We start from the raw sequence: 18,239 nt of genomic DNA on the forward strand, positions 1-18,239 counted from the left end.
TTGCATACACTTTTGCCACTGAGCATCTGTGGTAGAGGGAATGGATGCCAATGGATGTGATGCCAATCAAATGGGCTACTTTGTCCTGAAAAGTGTCAAGCTTCTTGAGTGTTGTTGGGGCTGCACACATCCAAGCGAGTGGGAAGTATTCCATCACACTCCCGACTTGTGCCTTGTAGATAGTGGATAGACTTTGGGGAGTCAGGACAGGAGTACTCACTGCTGTATTCCTAGTCTCTGAACTGCTTTTGTAGCCATTACGTCTATGTGGTGAGTCCAGCTGAGATTCTGATCAATGATAACTCTCAGTACGGGATTCAGTTATGATAACACTATTGAATGTCAAGGGGCAGTGGTTAGCTTGTCTCTTGCTGGTGATGGTCATAGCCTGGAATTTGTGTGGCACAAGTATTGCTTGCCACTTGTCAGCTCAAGCCTCAATATTGTCCAGATCTTGTTGCATTTGGACATGGACTGCTTCAGCGTGAGGAGTCATGAATGGTACTGAACATTGTGCAATCATTGGCAATCAATCCCACTTCTGACCATATGATGGAGGGAAGGTCATTGATGAAGCAGCTGAGGATGGTTGGGTCTGGAATACTATCCTGAGAAACTCCTGCAGAGACTGACTGACTTCCAACAACCACAACCATGTTCCTACGTGTCAGGTATGACTCTAACCACTGGAGAGTTTACCCCCTGAAACCATTGATTCTAGTTTTACTGAGGCTCCTTGATGCCACATTCAGTCGAATGCAGCCTTAATATTAAGGGCTATCACTCTCATCTCACCTGTGGAATTCAGCTCTTTTGTCCATGTTTGAAGCAACGTTGTAATGAGGTCAGGGAGCTGAGTGGTCCTGGCAGATCCCAATCTGGGCATGACTGATCAGGTGCTGCTTGAAAGCATAGTGATGACAACTTTCATCACTTCACTGATGATTGAAAGTAGACAGATGGGCCGGTAACTGGCCGGGTTGGATTTGTCCTGCTTTTTATGTACAGGACATACCTGGGCAATTTTCCACATTGTTGGATAGATGCCAGTGTTGTAACTGTACAGGAACAGATTGGCTACGGGGAGCGGCAAGTTCTGGAGCACACGTCTTCAGCAGTATTGGCGGAATATTGTCACGGCCTTTATACTACCCAGTGCCTCCAACCATTCTTGATACCACGTGGAGTCAATCGAATTGGCTGAAGACTGGTATCTGTAATGCTGGGGACCACTGAGAGAGGGCAATATGGATCATCCACTCAGCAATTCTGGCTGAAGATTGCTGTGAAAGATTCAGCCTCATCTTTTGCACTGATGTGCTAGGCTCTTACATCATTGATGAGGATATTGGTGGAGCATCCTCCTCAAGTGAATTGTTTAATTGTCCATCACCATTCATGACTGGATGTGGCAGGACTGCAGAGCTTAGATCTGATCCATTGGTTGGGATCATTTAGCTCTATCATTTGCTGCTTATGCTGTTTGACATGCAAGTAGTCCTGTTTGGTGGCTTCATCAGGTTGACACCTCCTGGCATGGCCTCTTGCACTCTCCATTGAACGAGGATTTGATAATGGTTGAATGGGGCATATGATGGGATGTGAGGTTGCAGATTGTGCTGGAGGACAATTCTGCTGCTGTTGATGGCCCACAGCACCTCATGGATGCCCAGCCTTGAGTTGCTCGATCTGTTCAAAGTCTCCCATTTAGCACGGTGATTGTGCCACACAACACAATGGAGATTATTCTCAATGTGAAGGCAAGACTTTGTCTCTACAAGAACCATGCAGTGGTCGCTCTTACAGATACTGCCATGGACAAATGCACCTGTAGCTGGCAGATTGATAAGGATGAGGTCAAGTATATTTTTCCCTCTTGTTGTTTCCTTCAGTATCTGCTGCAGACCCAGTCTAGCAGCTATATCCTTTAGGACCTGACCAGCTCGATCAGTAGAACTGCTGTCAAGCCACTCTTGGGATATAGAGCATCAAATCCAGGGAGTATGTTCACTTTAAGATGCATTACTTTCTTTAGTACTACTTTTTTACAAAGGTAGTTCCTCATCTTCACGGTGTTCCTCGAAGTTCCTCATTTTCACTACCCCTAGATTTTCAAATTTTTCATAGAATCATAGCATAGAAGTGGCTCTTCAGCCCATTTCATCAAAGTGACACTAAATCAACACTGGTCCTACTTTCCAGCACTAGGCCCATTGCCTTGAATGTTATGATATTATCCAAATACATTTTAAAAGTTGTGATGCTACCTCTCTTAACTAGCCTACCAGATCCCCATCACCCACTGGGTAAAAAGGTTTTTCCTCAAATCTCCTCTAAACCTCCTGCCTTTCACTTTAAAATTATTCAAACTTGTTTTTGGACCCTTCAACTCAGGGGAACATCCTATCCATGCCCCTCATAATCTTATAATCCTCTATCAGGTGCCCTATCAACCATCTCTGCTCCAAAGAAAACAACCTAAGCTTATCCAGCCTGTTTTCATAGCTAAATGTTCCATCCCAGGCAACATCCTGGTGAATGTTTTCTGCACCCTCCAGTGCAATCACATCCTTTCTATTGTGTAATGACTGGAAGTGCACACAGTACTCCAGCTGTGAGCTAATCAAAGTTCTGTACAACTCCAGCATAACCTATTTACTTTTATAATCTAATCTATGACTGATAACCACTCGGAGTTCTTCGATATTTTCCTCAATGAGGACAAACACAAAGTTATTGTTTATTTTCTCTGCCACTTCCTCGTTCCTTATAATGAATTCATTTAATTCTAGTTATGATGGACCCATGTGTTTTTGCTAATTTTTTCCTTTGTGCATAACTATGGTAGCTTTCATAGTTTACTTTTATGTTTCTCACCAGTATACTGTCATTCTATTAGACCTTTCATAATCTTTCTCATGGCCTACTTTTGCAAATTCTAAAATCCTCCCAACCTTTGGGCTTTCCATTTTTTGAGGTTACTTTTTCAATATTTTTATTTGATCTAATACAGCCCTTGATTTCTTTTGTTAGTCACAGCTGGAACAATTTCCTTACTGGGCTTTTTTGCATTGCTGGAAGTATGTTTTTGTTGCATAATATGTCTTAATTCTTAAAGCATTAGCTATCACCTGTCGACTATCATACCTTTTGAATGTAGCTTCCCAATCTACGACAGGTATTTTGTCCCTCATAACATTATAGTTTCCCTTGTTTAGATTCAGGACCAAGTTTCTGAACAGTTTCAGACTTAATGTAAATTGGTATCATATTGTGATCACTCTTTCCCACGGGTTGCTTTAAATCAAAATTACCAATGAGCCATTTATCACTGCAAAATGCCAGATGTAAAATAACTTATTTACTATTTGATTCCTAGGGTATCGCTGCATAACCATGTAGTAAACCATCTTGTATATACAGAGATGGAGGTCTACAGCACGGAAAAAGACTCCTTGATCCAACATGCCCATGCCACCCAGTTTTCACAATTTAAACTAGTCCAATTTGCCTGCAGTTGGTCCATATCCCTCCACATATAGCCTAAGAATGTACCTAAATGTTTCTGAAATGACAAATTTGTACTTGCTTCCACCAATACCTCTGGCAACCTGTTTCAGACCCTCACCTCTCTCAATGTGAAATAAAATGCCCCTCTGGACCCTTTGTATCTCTCCCCTCTCACCTTAAACCTATACCCTCCAGTTTTAGACTCCCCTACTATAGAGAGAAGCTGTCCACTATCTACCTTATCTATGCCCCTCATGATTTTATATACCTCTATAAGGTCACCCTTCAGTCTCCTATACTCCAGGGAAAAGAGTCCCAGCCTATGCACAAATCTTATAACACAAACCTTCCAATCCAGGCAGCATCCTAGTAAATCTTTTCCGCACTCTTTCTAATAATATTCTTTCTATATTAGGATGACCAAAACTGCATGCAGCACTCCAAATATGGACTCACCAAAGTCTTTACAGCTGCAACAAGATGTCCCATCTACTCAAAGCTTTAAACAATGAAAGCTAGCATACTGAAAACCTCCTTCACCACCCTGTCTACCTGTGACTTCATTTTCAAGGAGCTGTGAACCTGTACCACTAGATCTCTTTGTTCTTTCACACTCCCAAGGGCCCTACCGTTGACTGTGTAAATCCCACGTTGGTTTGCTTTACCAAAATGCAACATCGTACATTTATCCAAATTAAACTCCATCTGTCATTCCTCAACCCACTGGCCCAGTTGATCAAGAACTCGCTGAATTCCCAGATAATCTTCACTGTCTACTATACCATCAATCTGCAAATTTACTAACCATATTTCCTAAATTCTCACCCAAATAATTTATATAAATGACAAATAACAGTGGATCCAATTGTCCTCCACAACCTTAGTACTAATTAGATTTGCCTAGTCCATATGTAGATTGAAGACCCTATGATTACTGTACTACCCTGTTAATACACCTGTAATTTCCTGATTTATACTATATTAGCGCTGCTGGGTTTTTTTCTTTATTCATTTATGGGATGAGGGCATCAGTGGCTCGGCAGCATTTATGGTCCAGAGGGCAGTTAAGTGTCAACTATATTGTGGTGTGTCTGGAGTCACATGTAGGCTAGACCAGGTGAAGATGGCAGATTTCCTTCCCTGAAGGATATTAATGAGCAGATGGATTTTCCTGACAATCAACACCTGTTTTGTGATCATCAGTAGATTCTTATCATACAAGCTGCAAGAGATTGATCCTGCTGGACAACTTCCAAGGCTGAAGCTCTTCCACTCCCACCTTCTTAATCCATTTACCTGCCTGACTTATAGTCACACCCTCATATTCCTGGTCATTGACTAAATAAGATAACACTAACTTTATGTATGTGACTTCCTTCTGGAACAAAATGCCCGGGTAATTTTCCTCTTCCCTGATGTATCACAATGTCTGCAGTCCCACCTCCAGCTCAAACACTCTAAACTAAAAAGCTCCTCAAGCTGAAGGAATTTATCACAGAGTTAGTCATTGTCACGGCATCCCAGAGTTATACCATGCTGCTTCCTTCAAACATTACCTGTCCTGCCATTTTATATGTTAATTAAACTTGCATATTTATTTCAATTACTGTTATTTCAATTACCCTAACTCACCCAACTTGCTTCACACTGAAAGTATTTAAGCAGCCTCCTTTATTTATGTGGCAAATCCAGGCTAGCTTTCATTGATTTATCTACAAGGACAGCTAGATTCTTCTGTACACAACACTTCCTAACATCTAACACAGGCTTCCCAAAGTGGGAGTTGGGACCCCAGATGGAGACATGAGCAGGAACATTGAGAACAAAGAACAAAGAAAATTTCCTTCAAACCTGAGCAATCCAAATCTAATGTAATGAGTTCTGAGTATCAATAGCTGTCATGGAGTTCTGAGAGAATTATCCTAGCTGTGTCTTCATTCTAACTGACAGCTCTTCTATCACAATGCCCCCCAACCCCATCCACCTCACAGCTCTCACTGAGAAGCCGCAACAATTTCTAATCATTGAACTGGAGTCTCAATGGGAAAACATTTGAGAATTGCTATTTTACCATTTGTGAAATAATTTGTCTTTCTTATCAAAGTGGATAACTTCATATTTGCTCATCTTATATTCCATCTGCCATGTTCTTGCTCATTCAGCTCACATTGAACGAATATAGACTTTGAACACAAACCAATCTCACAGACTTAATCATGGAGGTGTACATGAGACAAAAATGTGCAATTTCCAACAAAATTCCACTTTGTCAAAGAATTTTTGAACTCTTTCAATTTGTATAATAAAACACAATACACAAAACTGACAATCAACATCCAATATCTATTGAGAAATGAAGACAATCATTAACAGTACTGTCAATGACAATACATTGTTGAGAAAGCCAACATGTCAGAATGTTCATTACTACAATAGAATTTGCAATTCTTCAAGTATTGTGTTTATAATTGAACTTAACAACAGCAAAATAAACATATCCCAGTATTCAGCAGTTAAAAAGTTCATGTAGTGTGGGACTTCTGAGGCTAAACAAATCAAATGAGTTGGTGGATTCTGGTTTACAATAAATGGAGCATCTACCCCTATGAAATGTAACATATTCTATCATAGAGTCATAGAGATGGAAAGAGACTCACAGCACAGAAACAGACCCTTTGCCAGCAATTGGCTCATATCCCTCGAAATCCTTCCTATTCATATATCCATCTAGATGCTTTTAAATGTTGTAATTGTATCAGCTTCCACCACTTTCTCTGGCAGCTCATCCCATTCATGCACCAACCTCTATGTGGAAACATTGCCTCTTAGGCCACATTTAAATCTTTCCCCTCTCACCCTAAACCTATGCTCACTACTTCTGGACTCCTCCAACCCAGATAAAAGATCTTGTCTATTTATCCTATCCATGCCTCTCAAGATTTTATAAACCTCTATAAGGTCGCATTTCAGCCTGTGACTGTCCAGGGAAAACAGCCCCAGCCTATTCAGCCTCTCCCTATAGCTCAAACTCTCCAACCCTGGCAACATTCTTGTAAATCTTTTCTGAATCCTTTCAAGTTTCACAACATCCTTCCCATAGGACGAAGCCCAAAATTACACACAATATTCCAAAAGTGGCCTAACCAATGTCCTGTACCACCACAACATGACCTCCCAATTCCTGTACTCAATACTCTGACGAATAAAGGGGAGTATGCATTCTTCACTACCCTATCTATCTGCAACTGTACTTTCAAGGAACTATGAAACTGCACTCCAACAATTGCTGCCATATAAGCCAAGAAATTATTATTTTCATAACTATTGTTTGTGACTTTTTATGATTATACTGCAAACCTCTTTGATGTGCAAATTAACTGTTCTCTTCAGTGCAAAATGGCCAACATTATAATAATCAAGTCTTAGCTGAAATAATCAGGTTGGGCACCTCTTTAGTACTAAACAGCCTCCTGAGGTTTTGAAGTAGCATATATAAGCACAGCACAGCTGTTTTCTAAGCAATTTTCATTCAGGTATGAAGAGCAAAGGTCAATGAAGTCTCAGTCCACTTATCTGGATTAAGTAATGGTTGAAGAAATTAAGATCTCTGGCTATAAGGACACAACAGCTCTTCAGCCACAGAAAGAAACCACTGAATGAATCAATGCTGTGTCACAAAAAATTAAAAGGATGTCTGGAAGATAACTAATTTTAAATACACGAACTAAGATAAATCAGGGATATTAATATACATGACAATCACAAATATTCATAAAAAGTATTTGTTAAATTTCTTGGAGGCTATATTCAACAGAATCTAAAAAGGGGCATACGAATTGAGACATGTGATTAATTGTGTGGATTATGATGAAGCAAAGCTCATCCATGCCACATTTGTTCTACTGTTGTTTTGTAAATTTTGTATGGCTGATACCAGTTAATGCTACTTAAGTACTTCTTAAACAGAAGGTATATTGTGACTAGACAAAGTGCTAGCAATTGGAAGCTAATTTGATCTGTAAAGTGTTAAATAATGGAAATACATGAGGGAAAGTGGACTTCAATGTCTTTGGATGCTTCAGCTACTTCACCAAGGTTTCTAGTAAGATGTACAAGAGACATCCAGTATCCATAAGGGGTCCTCAAAAATGCTCAGAAAGAAAAGAAGTTTGCACAATACCTGGAGTCAACTTTCAAGTGCCTGGATGTAGTAGAAGCTCAATGACCCCACAGAAATGGTCAAGTGGAGATAATGCATCTCCAAATGCTAATTTCTACCACCTGCACTAAACTACCAGGCTTAGACAATGCTGTAGGGGATGGATTATAATTGTTAATGATACTCAACAGCTGCATGACCTTGAATAAGTCCTGTGATGGGTGACTCACGTTCCTGAATGGTCCGAAGACGGCACAAAAACTTGTTTTGCTGTACTTGCAGCTTGTTACACTGTACAATACGGAGAGCTTAATTCTGAATCATTGGACTTTCCCTCAGAATGGGATCGTAAACTGTGCCACGAATGAACCCAAGCCTCCAAACCAGCCCTCAATCGAGGAGTCTCTGATGGCAGAAGGGCATGAGACTTACTGTTTTTCTGCTTTCTTTTTCATCTTTAAATTTACTTAATATATGTTCATATTTAAGTAAACTTATGTTGTTGAGTCTTCTCTAAACTACATTCAATCAAATCCAAAGAACTATTTGGGTACACTTTGTGCTCTGATATTTTTAATGATAAGGATGGGATTCATGAACATGTTTAAGAGAAGGGAAAAGCACTGAACTAAAAGTGTGCAATTGTGCACTTTTGTCCCTTGGAGCTCAAGATCTGGAGATGCTTTGAAATCAGTTTGCATTTCAGGAATCCATGGTGATTTAAAAGTGTGGTGTGTGCCTGTTTCAATGTGGAACATGTATGGTTAATGTAATGTCCTTTTATGAAACCATCAGTGGTTGTGTAAAGCAAAAGATGAAATGTTGATTCAAAAATTTTAATTCCAGAAATTACCATGTTTGGAATTTTTTTTTTTGGCCAGAGGGAACTTCCAAATATTATTTTAACACACGAGTGAATCTTTAATTCCAGATGATAAGATTGGCTCATTGTAAATGTACATTGGTGTAAAATTATCCAAGTGATAGGGACATTGCAATGTTGAAAATGCAACTCTCTGTGGACAAGGAGTTTAGAATAGGCAAAGTTAACAAAAGACGTGGGCTTTTCCTAAAGCATAACATATTTATTTCTTCACAGGAGGAGGAGAGACTGGCGACGTCATTAAGCGCAAGAGTTTATGTCCCACCCCCTTTTTTGAATCCATCTTAGATTAATACTAATTAACCCATTCTGCTTGATGTGAAATGGATGGAGTTTGTTCGTTTACTTTTAGAAATTGGAGAAACTAAATGCTGAACCTGTTTGCAGACTTTCAACATTGCAACACAGTGATGGATGAGGCACCTCAACTCATCAAGGCATTCATCAATAACACATCTCAATAGGTGGAGAACTACTGCGAAAACATTAACTGTATTGAGAATCAGGTATCTCAAAACCACTGAGTCGTAGTACACTTAAGCATATCATGACAAAAAAATTATATTAAGACTTGAAAATTTAAAGAAATTCTGGGAAATAATAAAGTACATGCACACCATCTCAATGGTTTCAATGCATTAAAATGGTTAGTGACTTTTGAGGGAGTAAGTAGAATATTGAATCTGGACAAATTTACATAGAGATATATCAAATATCTAGAATGAGTTATCAGGTAACTTTAAAAAATATGGATCACCTTAGAGGAAGAACATATAAAGTATGTTTTCAACCTACTGCGAATCCTCTTACAAGGATGCCTTCCTTGAAGAAGCTCTCTTCCTCCCTCTACAAAGATTTCAGTGAGTCCCTCTCTCACTGCACCCCCCAGGTCATCTCCTCTGCACAGAAGCTATTCAGCCATATTCTCAAACAGACTCGCTACCACAGCCACATCTACTTCCTCAGCACCTGCCTACGGAACCGACTGATCCCGCACGGACTCCGGACTACGTTCCGACCAACAAAACTTGGACCCAACCAGGACAACCAGCACCTACAACAAATCCGAAGCCTCCAGCAACAGACCTCCCTCCGGATCCTCCGCTCCACGCTTGCAGCCTTGCGCCGCTACCTACATTCCCTGCAACTTGACCTATCCAGCTCAGGACAACACTCTCACAGACCTGTAAAGGACCTCTACTGTTCTTCATCCACAGAAGGATCCATAAACTAAACAAACAGTTCTTCCTGGCCATATCGGAAATCAAAGACAGTAAGTACCAAAAACTTTCATGTACTTACCCCCACACTCCGGATTCCTCAACTGTTCCAGAATCTTCCATCGGCCTCCGAAATCAGTCTGGCGCCATTACACATGCGGCCGCTACATCGCCCGCGGCAATAGCTGCCGCCACCGCCGCCGACGTCACCTCCGCCCCCACCGACCTCGCAGCCTCCGCGATCGCCGCCCAGACAACCATTCCTGAAGAAGGGCTTATGCCCGAAACGTCGATTCTCCTGTTCCCTGGATGCTGCCTGACCTGCTGCGCTTTTCCAGCAACACATTTCCAGCTCTGATCTCCAGCATCTGCAGACCTCACTTTCTCCCCAACATATAAAGTATGTCTTGCCTGAATCAAACAGAAATGTTTGATTTCTGTTTTAAAATATTATAAAAATATGTTCCATGGACTACAAATCTCTCCAGAGCTTCGGAATTAGTAGGTGGTAATAATTAAATTGCAAAATTGGCTGAGATTACGTAATTGAGGGTGGAGATTGGTGGCAGAAGACAAAAAAAAGAATAATGGGTTGAAACCACAATTAAGGTTAAAATGCATTTTAGTGGAAAGGAAGTTTAGATGACAACACTAAACTGATAGCTTTTCTCTTGGTGATATTTACGTCTTTGTCTTTCCTTTTAAGAGAACTGAATCTGATGATCGAGCCACGACGCAGGCATTAGGGCCATACGTGGAGAGATAAGTAAAACCTCATACATTATTTGATAAGTAAAACCTCATAGATCATACGGGGGTCAAGAATGCGGTCTTGGGATACCGATATAAGTGTGCAAAAGTGAATGTTACCTTGGAGGTAACAAACATTAGGAAATACATGTTTAAAAAATGCACCGAAGAATGGGTCTCAGCGGTGTACACTCAGATCGTGAAAGGATCAATGTGACCTTGAACAGCACAAAAAACACAGTTCAAACAAGATGCTGACACATAATCCGTAGAAAACTGACTTGAAAACGATGAAAATGCTATTAGTGAAAGGTATGTAAAAAGAATTACAATCAAAATAAAAATTGTGATTTGCTATTATGTCAAAATGTTACAGAAATGAAAGAATAATAGTGTAATAGTAGACTGAGTGAAAGGTCCCATTGAATGACATACGTTACCCCATCTTGAGCGGTTGTATACACTCCTGTGTTTAATCCAGTAGATGAAATTGTAATGTGTTGGAACAGCGTATGCGAAAGAAGCCTGGGCTAAGACTCAGATGGTGTGTACTAAGAGAACCTCGGGGAAAATAAAAAGTGGGAAACAGAAACTAAAGATAAAGCCTGATGAACGTTAGAGTTGTAAAGTTTGATACCATTTTTATTGTAGCTCAAAGGAGGTACTTGCATATGGAGGTAGTTAACTCTCAATGATACAATCATTCATAAAATTGGCAAAGAAGGAAACATATTGAAGAAGTATCCTCAAGACGGATACAGATGAAGAAAGCTGGAGAAATTTTGAATCCATGTGTAATGTCATTTTACTGTTATTGGGTGAGGTGATCTGTGGATAGGGAACTGAAGGATAAAAAACACAAAATAAGGAACCTGAATCTGGAATATACTGCATTTTAGAGAAAATTACATAAATAGATTAACTGAAAAGATGTAGGTGATATTCTGGTCACATCAGTCAGGTGGTAGCAGTAATTAACATTAAAGCGCACAAAACAGAATGGAACTAACAGCCAGCTGGTCTGGCACTCCCTCTCTCTTCTCTCTCCCTCTTACAGGTTCTAAAGGCCCTCACCACGTGATCACCAACAAGCAGCAGGAATGAGGTCCTCGACTCCACGACGGTAGCTGGAATAGATTAATGTAGATGTATGTGACATGGTTGCGTGGCAACTGTAATTAACAATATTACTGAAAGTAGCATATGCATGAACCCCCTAATTCTCTGTGAGCTCCTCTTGATTTTGATCCCATCAGAAGCAGAGGCACATGACGAAACGGGAACTTAATGTTAACATGACTTGCTAATTCTATCACAGCCTTGGCTGTAGATCACTGAAGGGAGATATTTAAGGGTTGGTCCCCGAAGGCCACTGCAATCATTAACTTGATGATACACCCTACTATTGTTTTTTTTGTGTATTAATGATGGTTATTTTCATTGTAGTTTTAATTTTCTGGTGTAGGTTACATACACTTATAACACGTTTTCGCGCGGCTATAGCTGATTTGCATCTGCACCTGCAATTGTAACATGCACTGTCAAATATCATCGGGGTGGATTGTATAGGATGGGTTACAATTGTTGATCATATTCGATAGCTCCAAGACCTTGAACAAGTCCTGTGATGGGTGACTCACATTGCTGATCGTGCCGAATATGGCACAATCAACTTGTTTGTCTGTACTTGTGGCTCGTTACACTGTACGAGAGAGAGAGTGCTTCGTTCTGAATCATTGGACTTCCACTGAGACCGGGATTGTGAATGGCGCCAGGCGCGAACCTTAGCCTCCAGGCCAGTCATCGATCGAGGAGTCCCTGATGGGCAGAAGGGCGTGAGACTTATTGTTTTTTTTGTGTATTAATGATGGTTACTTTCTTTATCATCTTTTTATTTACTTAAGTAAATTTATGTTCTCAAGTCTTCTCTTAATTACATTTAACCAAATCCAAAGAACCATTTAGTTACGTTTTGTGATCCAAGACAAATGCTCAAATCACTATATTGCTAACATTCAACGACCAATACTCTTCAACAAGCAGATCCAATACTTGACATTCATACGCTCCACAACACCCTCACACTCTTGTTATTGTTTTACCCCTGCACCCATATCTCACAGCTTGTATAAACTGCCAGCTGTTCAACTATGATAGCTACAGCACCCAAACGGATTGATTGACATTCATTGACACATTTCCTTCTTTCTGTCTGGGTAAAGCAGTGCACAATTGGAGTGAACAACAGGAACTAACCAGAGGGAAACAAGCATACTCCACATTGCAGAAAATGCTCACTGCTAATGAGAAAGCTATTGCATAGGCTCTTGTCAGCAGGCAAGCTGAAGACATCAAGATGACAATATCCTTATATCCCACCTTGCTCTCATCTCATGCTTTCTTCTGATTTACCTCCAGCAGATGATTTAACAATACATTTCATACTTTTTCTCTTCGTCATTGCATAACTAAACAACAACCTTACACTTTCTTCTTTCAGGAATAAAGAAATACAAATCTGACAGTTGACCAACACCATGAAGACACGGATGATGAGGACAGACTATCATTTAATTTCACATTTGTAGCTCAGATCATATATAATTTAAAGGATAGTGCAGGATGGAATGAGTACATGGTGAAATACCAGACATGAGCATCTAGTAATCAGTATGGGAAAAACAAAGTAAGCATCCTGCTCAGAGCTGCTTTGTTGGGATAGCCTACAGAAGAACACTGATGCTTGGGTTTGGGAAGACTGCGAGGAAGTATGTGGTCAATGTTAAGTAGAAATCCATCATCAATCTGACACACAATATGCAGGCATACATTTCTGCATGGATGTGGTGGCAAGTTCATTGACATATCTGTGGACCTAATCATAATGGAGGTTTCTAGCAAGTGATGTCTCAGCTGCAACTGCCATGCAAAAAACTCAAAGAACTTTAGACTGCTACCATGAAGAGCTCACTTGAAGACAATAGTTATGTCACTGAACCAGTAATACAGAGGGCCAGGCTATTGTTTCTGGGAGATGGGTTCAAATTCCACCACAAAAATTAATGCAATCTAAATTTAACTAATGAAATCTGGAGTTGAAAGTGAGATTCAGTAATGGCAAACATGACAAGTATTGTCAATTGCTGTAGAAAGGAATTTGACTCCCTACCAGAAACTGCCATCCTTACTTGGTGAGGCCTAAATCTGGCAGCACCATGTGGCTGACCTTTAATTAATAGTTAACAATTTTTAACTACCATCTGAAATGATAATCATGTTTTCAGTTGCCCAGTCACCAAATTGCAAAAAACCCTCTCTTTATCCACTTTCTTTCTTTAAGAAGCTTCTTAACACATTTTTTTAAGCAAATATTTAGTCATCTGACCCAATCTCTCCTGATGCGGCTCAGTCTTATACCCTGTTTATATTACTCGTGTGAGGCATCTTTTGATGTTCAGTTACATAAAAGGTGCTTTATAAGTTCTTGTAGTTAAGGTGCAACACTATTGATAAAAGGGGAATTGGGTTTGTGGTTACTGGTATCACATTCAGATGACAAAGAGATTGTCGAGGTAGTCTCCTCACTGCCTGTTGTATAATTGTTGGCAGATGAGGTTGTCCAGCATTCAGCAGATAATTATGAATCTTGATATTCACTCTACCACTTTTATTCCTCCAAAATAGTCCAGGCAGCAGATTATCATTTCAACAGACCAGTATTCTGATCGATTACATTTTCTGTCATAGCAATGATTTCATTATATCCTGTGCATGAGTTAGGCACTGTGCATGAGTTAGGTTGTCACATTCCCAAAGGATAGCCTTTATTGTCAATAATATTACATAGGTTTGCTTTATTGGACCATATATAGCTGGAATAGCTGACTGCTGCAGAATGAAAGCATCCTACCTGCTGCCAGGATACCAAGCACTGACCTGCATGATTCTTTATGTTTGGCTACACTTCAGTTGATACTGAGGGAATGGAATCTTTTGGTTCCAGCATAGTACAGAGTTAAAAAGCAATGCCTGGAAAACAAAATATGTGCAGTCTATACTTCGGAGAAGCCTGCAATCCTAGTGAAGCTGGGTGCTTACTCTATCTGTTTCTTTCTGGCAAGAAATAATGAAATGTGGTTAGCTCTCAGTTAGATTGTTAGTGACCTCACCTGTGCAACAGTATACTGCAAACTATAAGATGCAAATATCTCCAGTTGTAGCCTGGAAGAAGCTAGACTTATCAAAGTTCATTGTCACAGTTGCCTTTGCACCATAGGCAATGCAATAACTTTCCTGCTTAGAATTTGCATAAAATGCTGCAGCAGGTAGCAGATTTCAGTGAGATCATCCTTACTTAGGTTCAGACATTGCACATGTTAATCCACATGTTTTAGGTAGGATAATTTCTCTTCCTTTCAGGCATTAGGGAATGCAAGCTTCAATGATTCAAGAGATACCCACACACCTGCCCTTTGTTTCTATCTCAACTCTTGTTGGGTAATTACTATCCCTTCTGACCTTAGATGCTGGAATGCTGAACAGAAGGTCTGGGTTTTATCTCTCTGTGCTCCCATCTCAATGCATTTTGAACATGATATGGCATTGAACTCCTCTGTCACGTTTACCTCTTTTCCAATTTCATTGGATAAAAGTTCTCTCCCCATCCCACAGATTCCTTCACCTACCTTCAACATTCTCCCTCCACCTGAACCCTCCCCCTGGCCTTTTACCTGCACTCATCTGTCCATTCAGAACTGTTGCTCTCTGTGGGTTCCATCTCGGTCTATCCTTTCACATCGTTTTCCCCTCCATCCCGTCTTCAGCATATATCCCATCTTTTATAGTAATAGAATCAGAGAGTCATACAGCTTGGAACTAGACCCTTCAGTCCAACCAGTCCATGCCAAACATGTTCTCAAACCAAACTAGTCCCCGCTACCTGCCCTTGGCCCATATCCGAGGAGAAAGTGAGGACTGCAGATGCTAGAGATTAGAGCTGAAAAGCGCAGCAGGTCAGGCAGCATCCAAGGAACAGGAGAATCGACGTTTCGGGCATAAGCCCTTCTTCAGGAATGAGGAAAGTGTGTCCAGCAGGCTAAGATAAAAGGTAGGGAGGAGGGACTTGGGGGAGAGGTGTTGGAAATGCGATAGGTGGAAAGAGGTCAAGGTGAGGGTGATAGGCCAGAGTGGGGTGGGGGCGGAGAGGTCAGGAAGAAGATTGCAGGTTAGGAAGGCGGTGCTGAGTTTGAGGGATTTGACTGAGACAAGGTGGGGGGAGGGGAAATGAGGAAATTGGAGAAATCTGAGTTCATCCCTTGTGGTTGGAGGGTTCCTAGGCGGAAGATGAGGCGCTCTTCCTCCAACCGTCGTGTTGCTATGGTCTGGCGATGGAGGAGTCCAAGGACCTGCATGTCCTTGGTGGAGTGGGAGGGGGAGTTGAAGTGTTGAGCCACGGGGTGGTTGAGTTGGTTGGTCCAGGTGTCCCAGAGGTGTTCTCTGAAACGTTCCGCAAGTAGGCGGCCTGTCTCCCCAATATAGAGGAGGCAACATCGGGTGCAGCGGATGCAATAGATGATGTGTGTGGAGAATTTGTGACGGAAATGGAAGTATCCCTTGGGGCCTTGGAGGGAAGTGAGGGGGGAAGTGTGGGCGCACATTTTGCATTTCTTGTGGTTGCAGGGGAAGGTGCCGGGAGTGGAAGTTGTGTTGGTGGGGGGTGTGGACCTGACGAGGGACCTGATGTGGCTCAACACTTCAACTCCCCCTCCCACTCCACCAAGGACATGCAGGTCCTTGGACTCCTCCATCGCCAGACCATAGCAACACGACGGTTGGAGGAAGAGTGCCTCATCTTCCGCCTAGGAACCCTCCAACCACAAGGGATGAACTCAGATTTCTCCAGTTTCCTCATTTCCCCTCCCCCCACCTTGACTCAGTCAAATCCCTCGAACTCAGCACCGCCTTCCTAACCTGCAATCTTCTTCCTGACCTCTCCGCCCCCACCCCACTCCGGCCTATCACCCTCACCTTGACCTCCTTCCACCTATCGCATTTCCAACGCCCCTCCCCCAAGTCCCTCCTCCCTATCTTTTATCTTAGCCTGCTGGACACACTTTCCTCATTCCTGAAGAAGGGCTTATGCCCAAAACGTCGATTCTCCTGTTCCTTGGATGCTGCCTGACCTGCTGCGCTTTTCCAGCCACACATTTTCAGCTTGGCCCATATCCCTCAAACATTTCTTATACATGAAAGTATCCAAATGTCTTTTAAACTTGTATCCACCACTTTCTCTTGCAGTTCATTCCACACATGAACCATGCTCTGTGTAAAAGAAGTTGGCCCTCATGTCCTTTTTACAAGATGATCAGAGGATTAGATAGTGTAGACAGTGAAAGTCTTTTCCCTAGGATGATGATATCAGCTTGTACAAGGGGGCATAGCTTTAAACTGAAGGGTGATAGATTTAAGACAGATGTCAGAGGCAGGTTTTTTACTCAGAGCATGGTAAGGGGGTGGAATGCCCTGTCTGCCAATGTACTTAACTCAGCCACATTAGGGAGATTTAAACAATCCATGGATGATGATGGAATAGTGTAGGAGCATGGGCTTGGATTAGTTCACAGGTTGGTGCAACATCGAAGACCGAAGGGCCTGTTCTGTGCTGTATTGTTCGATGTTCTATGCTTCAAAACCCTTTCCTCTCGCATTGAAAATGTCACTGAATTTTGAACTCCCCCACCTTTGCAATTCAAATTATCTGTGTCCCTCATGATTTTATAAACCTCAATAAGGTCACCCCTCAACCTCCTATGCTCCAGTGAGAAAAGTCCCAGCCTATCCAGGCTATTTTTAATAATTCAATCCCTCCATTCCCAGCAACATCCTGGTCAATCTTTTCTGAGCCCTCTCTAGGTTAATAATATCCTTCCTGTACCAGTGTAACCAGAACTGCTGTCTCAACTCATATACCAAAGGTCTGAGCAAGGAAGGCAAGTGCATTAAATGCTTTCCTAACAACCCTGCCAGATCTGCTGAGTTTTTCCAGCAGTTTCAGTTTTTTGCAGGCAGCTATCACCTGTTCAGTACCCTTCTCCACAATCTCTTCCTTCCTCTTTGAGCGGTTTATCCTGCACTGTAGAGTCTCTGTCCATGCTCACAGTGATAATGAATAGCCAAGTTATTAGCTACTACGGCATCCATGTAAAATAACAAATGCACAGAAGCCTTGAAATGAAGATCCGGCATTTGCCCACTACTCCATGTGGACTTTGACTATTTGAAACAACTACACAAAGCATCCATCACTTGTGAAATTGAAACAACAGCCAAAAGCAGTCAAAGGTAAATAATCTATAAGCAGTTATGATCTCTTTTAGTAGACAGGGGGATGAGTGTGGATGGATGTCGTATTTTCTTGCTGCTAGATACATGTTACATACTAATGGACAGAATTACCTTCCTGCCTGCAATCTTCCAGTTCGCTGCACACATGAAAACATCTTCATTAAAATGGTGTGCAGTGTGACTCATCACAAAGAATTTATGTTCATCATAGATTCATTTCAGACCACAAATAGCACCCTGAAGTGCCCAAATTTCATGCTTTTTATCCTGAGTTGATTATTCATGAAACATATTGTAAAGAAGCTAACAGTTCGGGCCAAATAACACAACCAGAGATTAAATAATTTTGTGCTCAGGATCTGTGAGAAGTTAA

At 41.3% G+C, this 18,239-nt stretch overlaps 1 long non-coding RNA gene across 1 annotated transcript in view; it reads left to right on the forward strand.

Moving 5' to 3' along the window:
* The window catches only part of LOC148152162 (uncharacterized), a 43,371-nt gene extending 30,831 nt beyond the window's left edge, over positions 1-12,540 (forward strand). The window contains exons 2-3 of the long non-coding RNA XR_015758653.1: positions 10,479-10,834; positions 11,580-12,540. This is a non-coding gene — a long non-coding RNA (uncharacterized LOC148152162). The remainder of the gene's footprint in view (positions 1-10,478; positions 10,835-11,579) is intronic.
* Positions 12,541-18,239: the final 5,699 nt, after the last annotated feature.

Source organism: Chiloscyllium plagiosum, unplaced genomic scaffold, assembly GCF_037043375.1.
Source record: "Chiloscyllium plagiosum isolate Xiang-an unplaced genomic scaffold, Cpla_swu_hap1 HiC_scaffold_1, whole genome shotgun sequence".
In the NCBI taxonomy this organism is placed as follows: Eukaryota; Metazoa; Chordata; class Chondrichthyes; order Orectolobiformes; family Hemiscylliidae; genus Chiloscyllium; species Chiloscyllium plagiosum.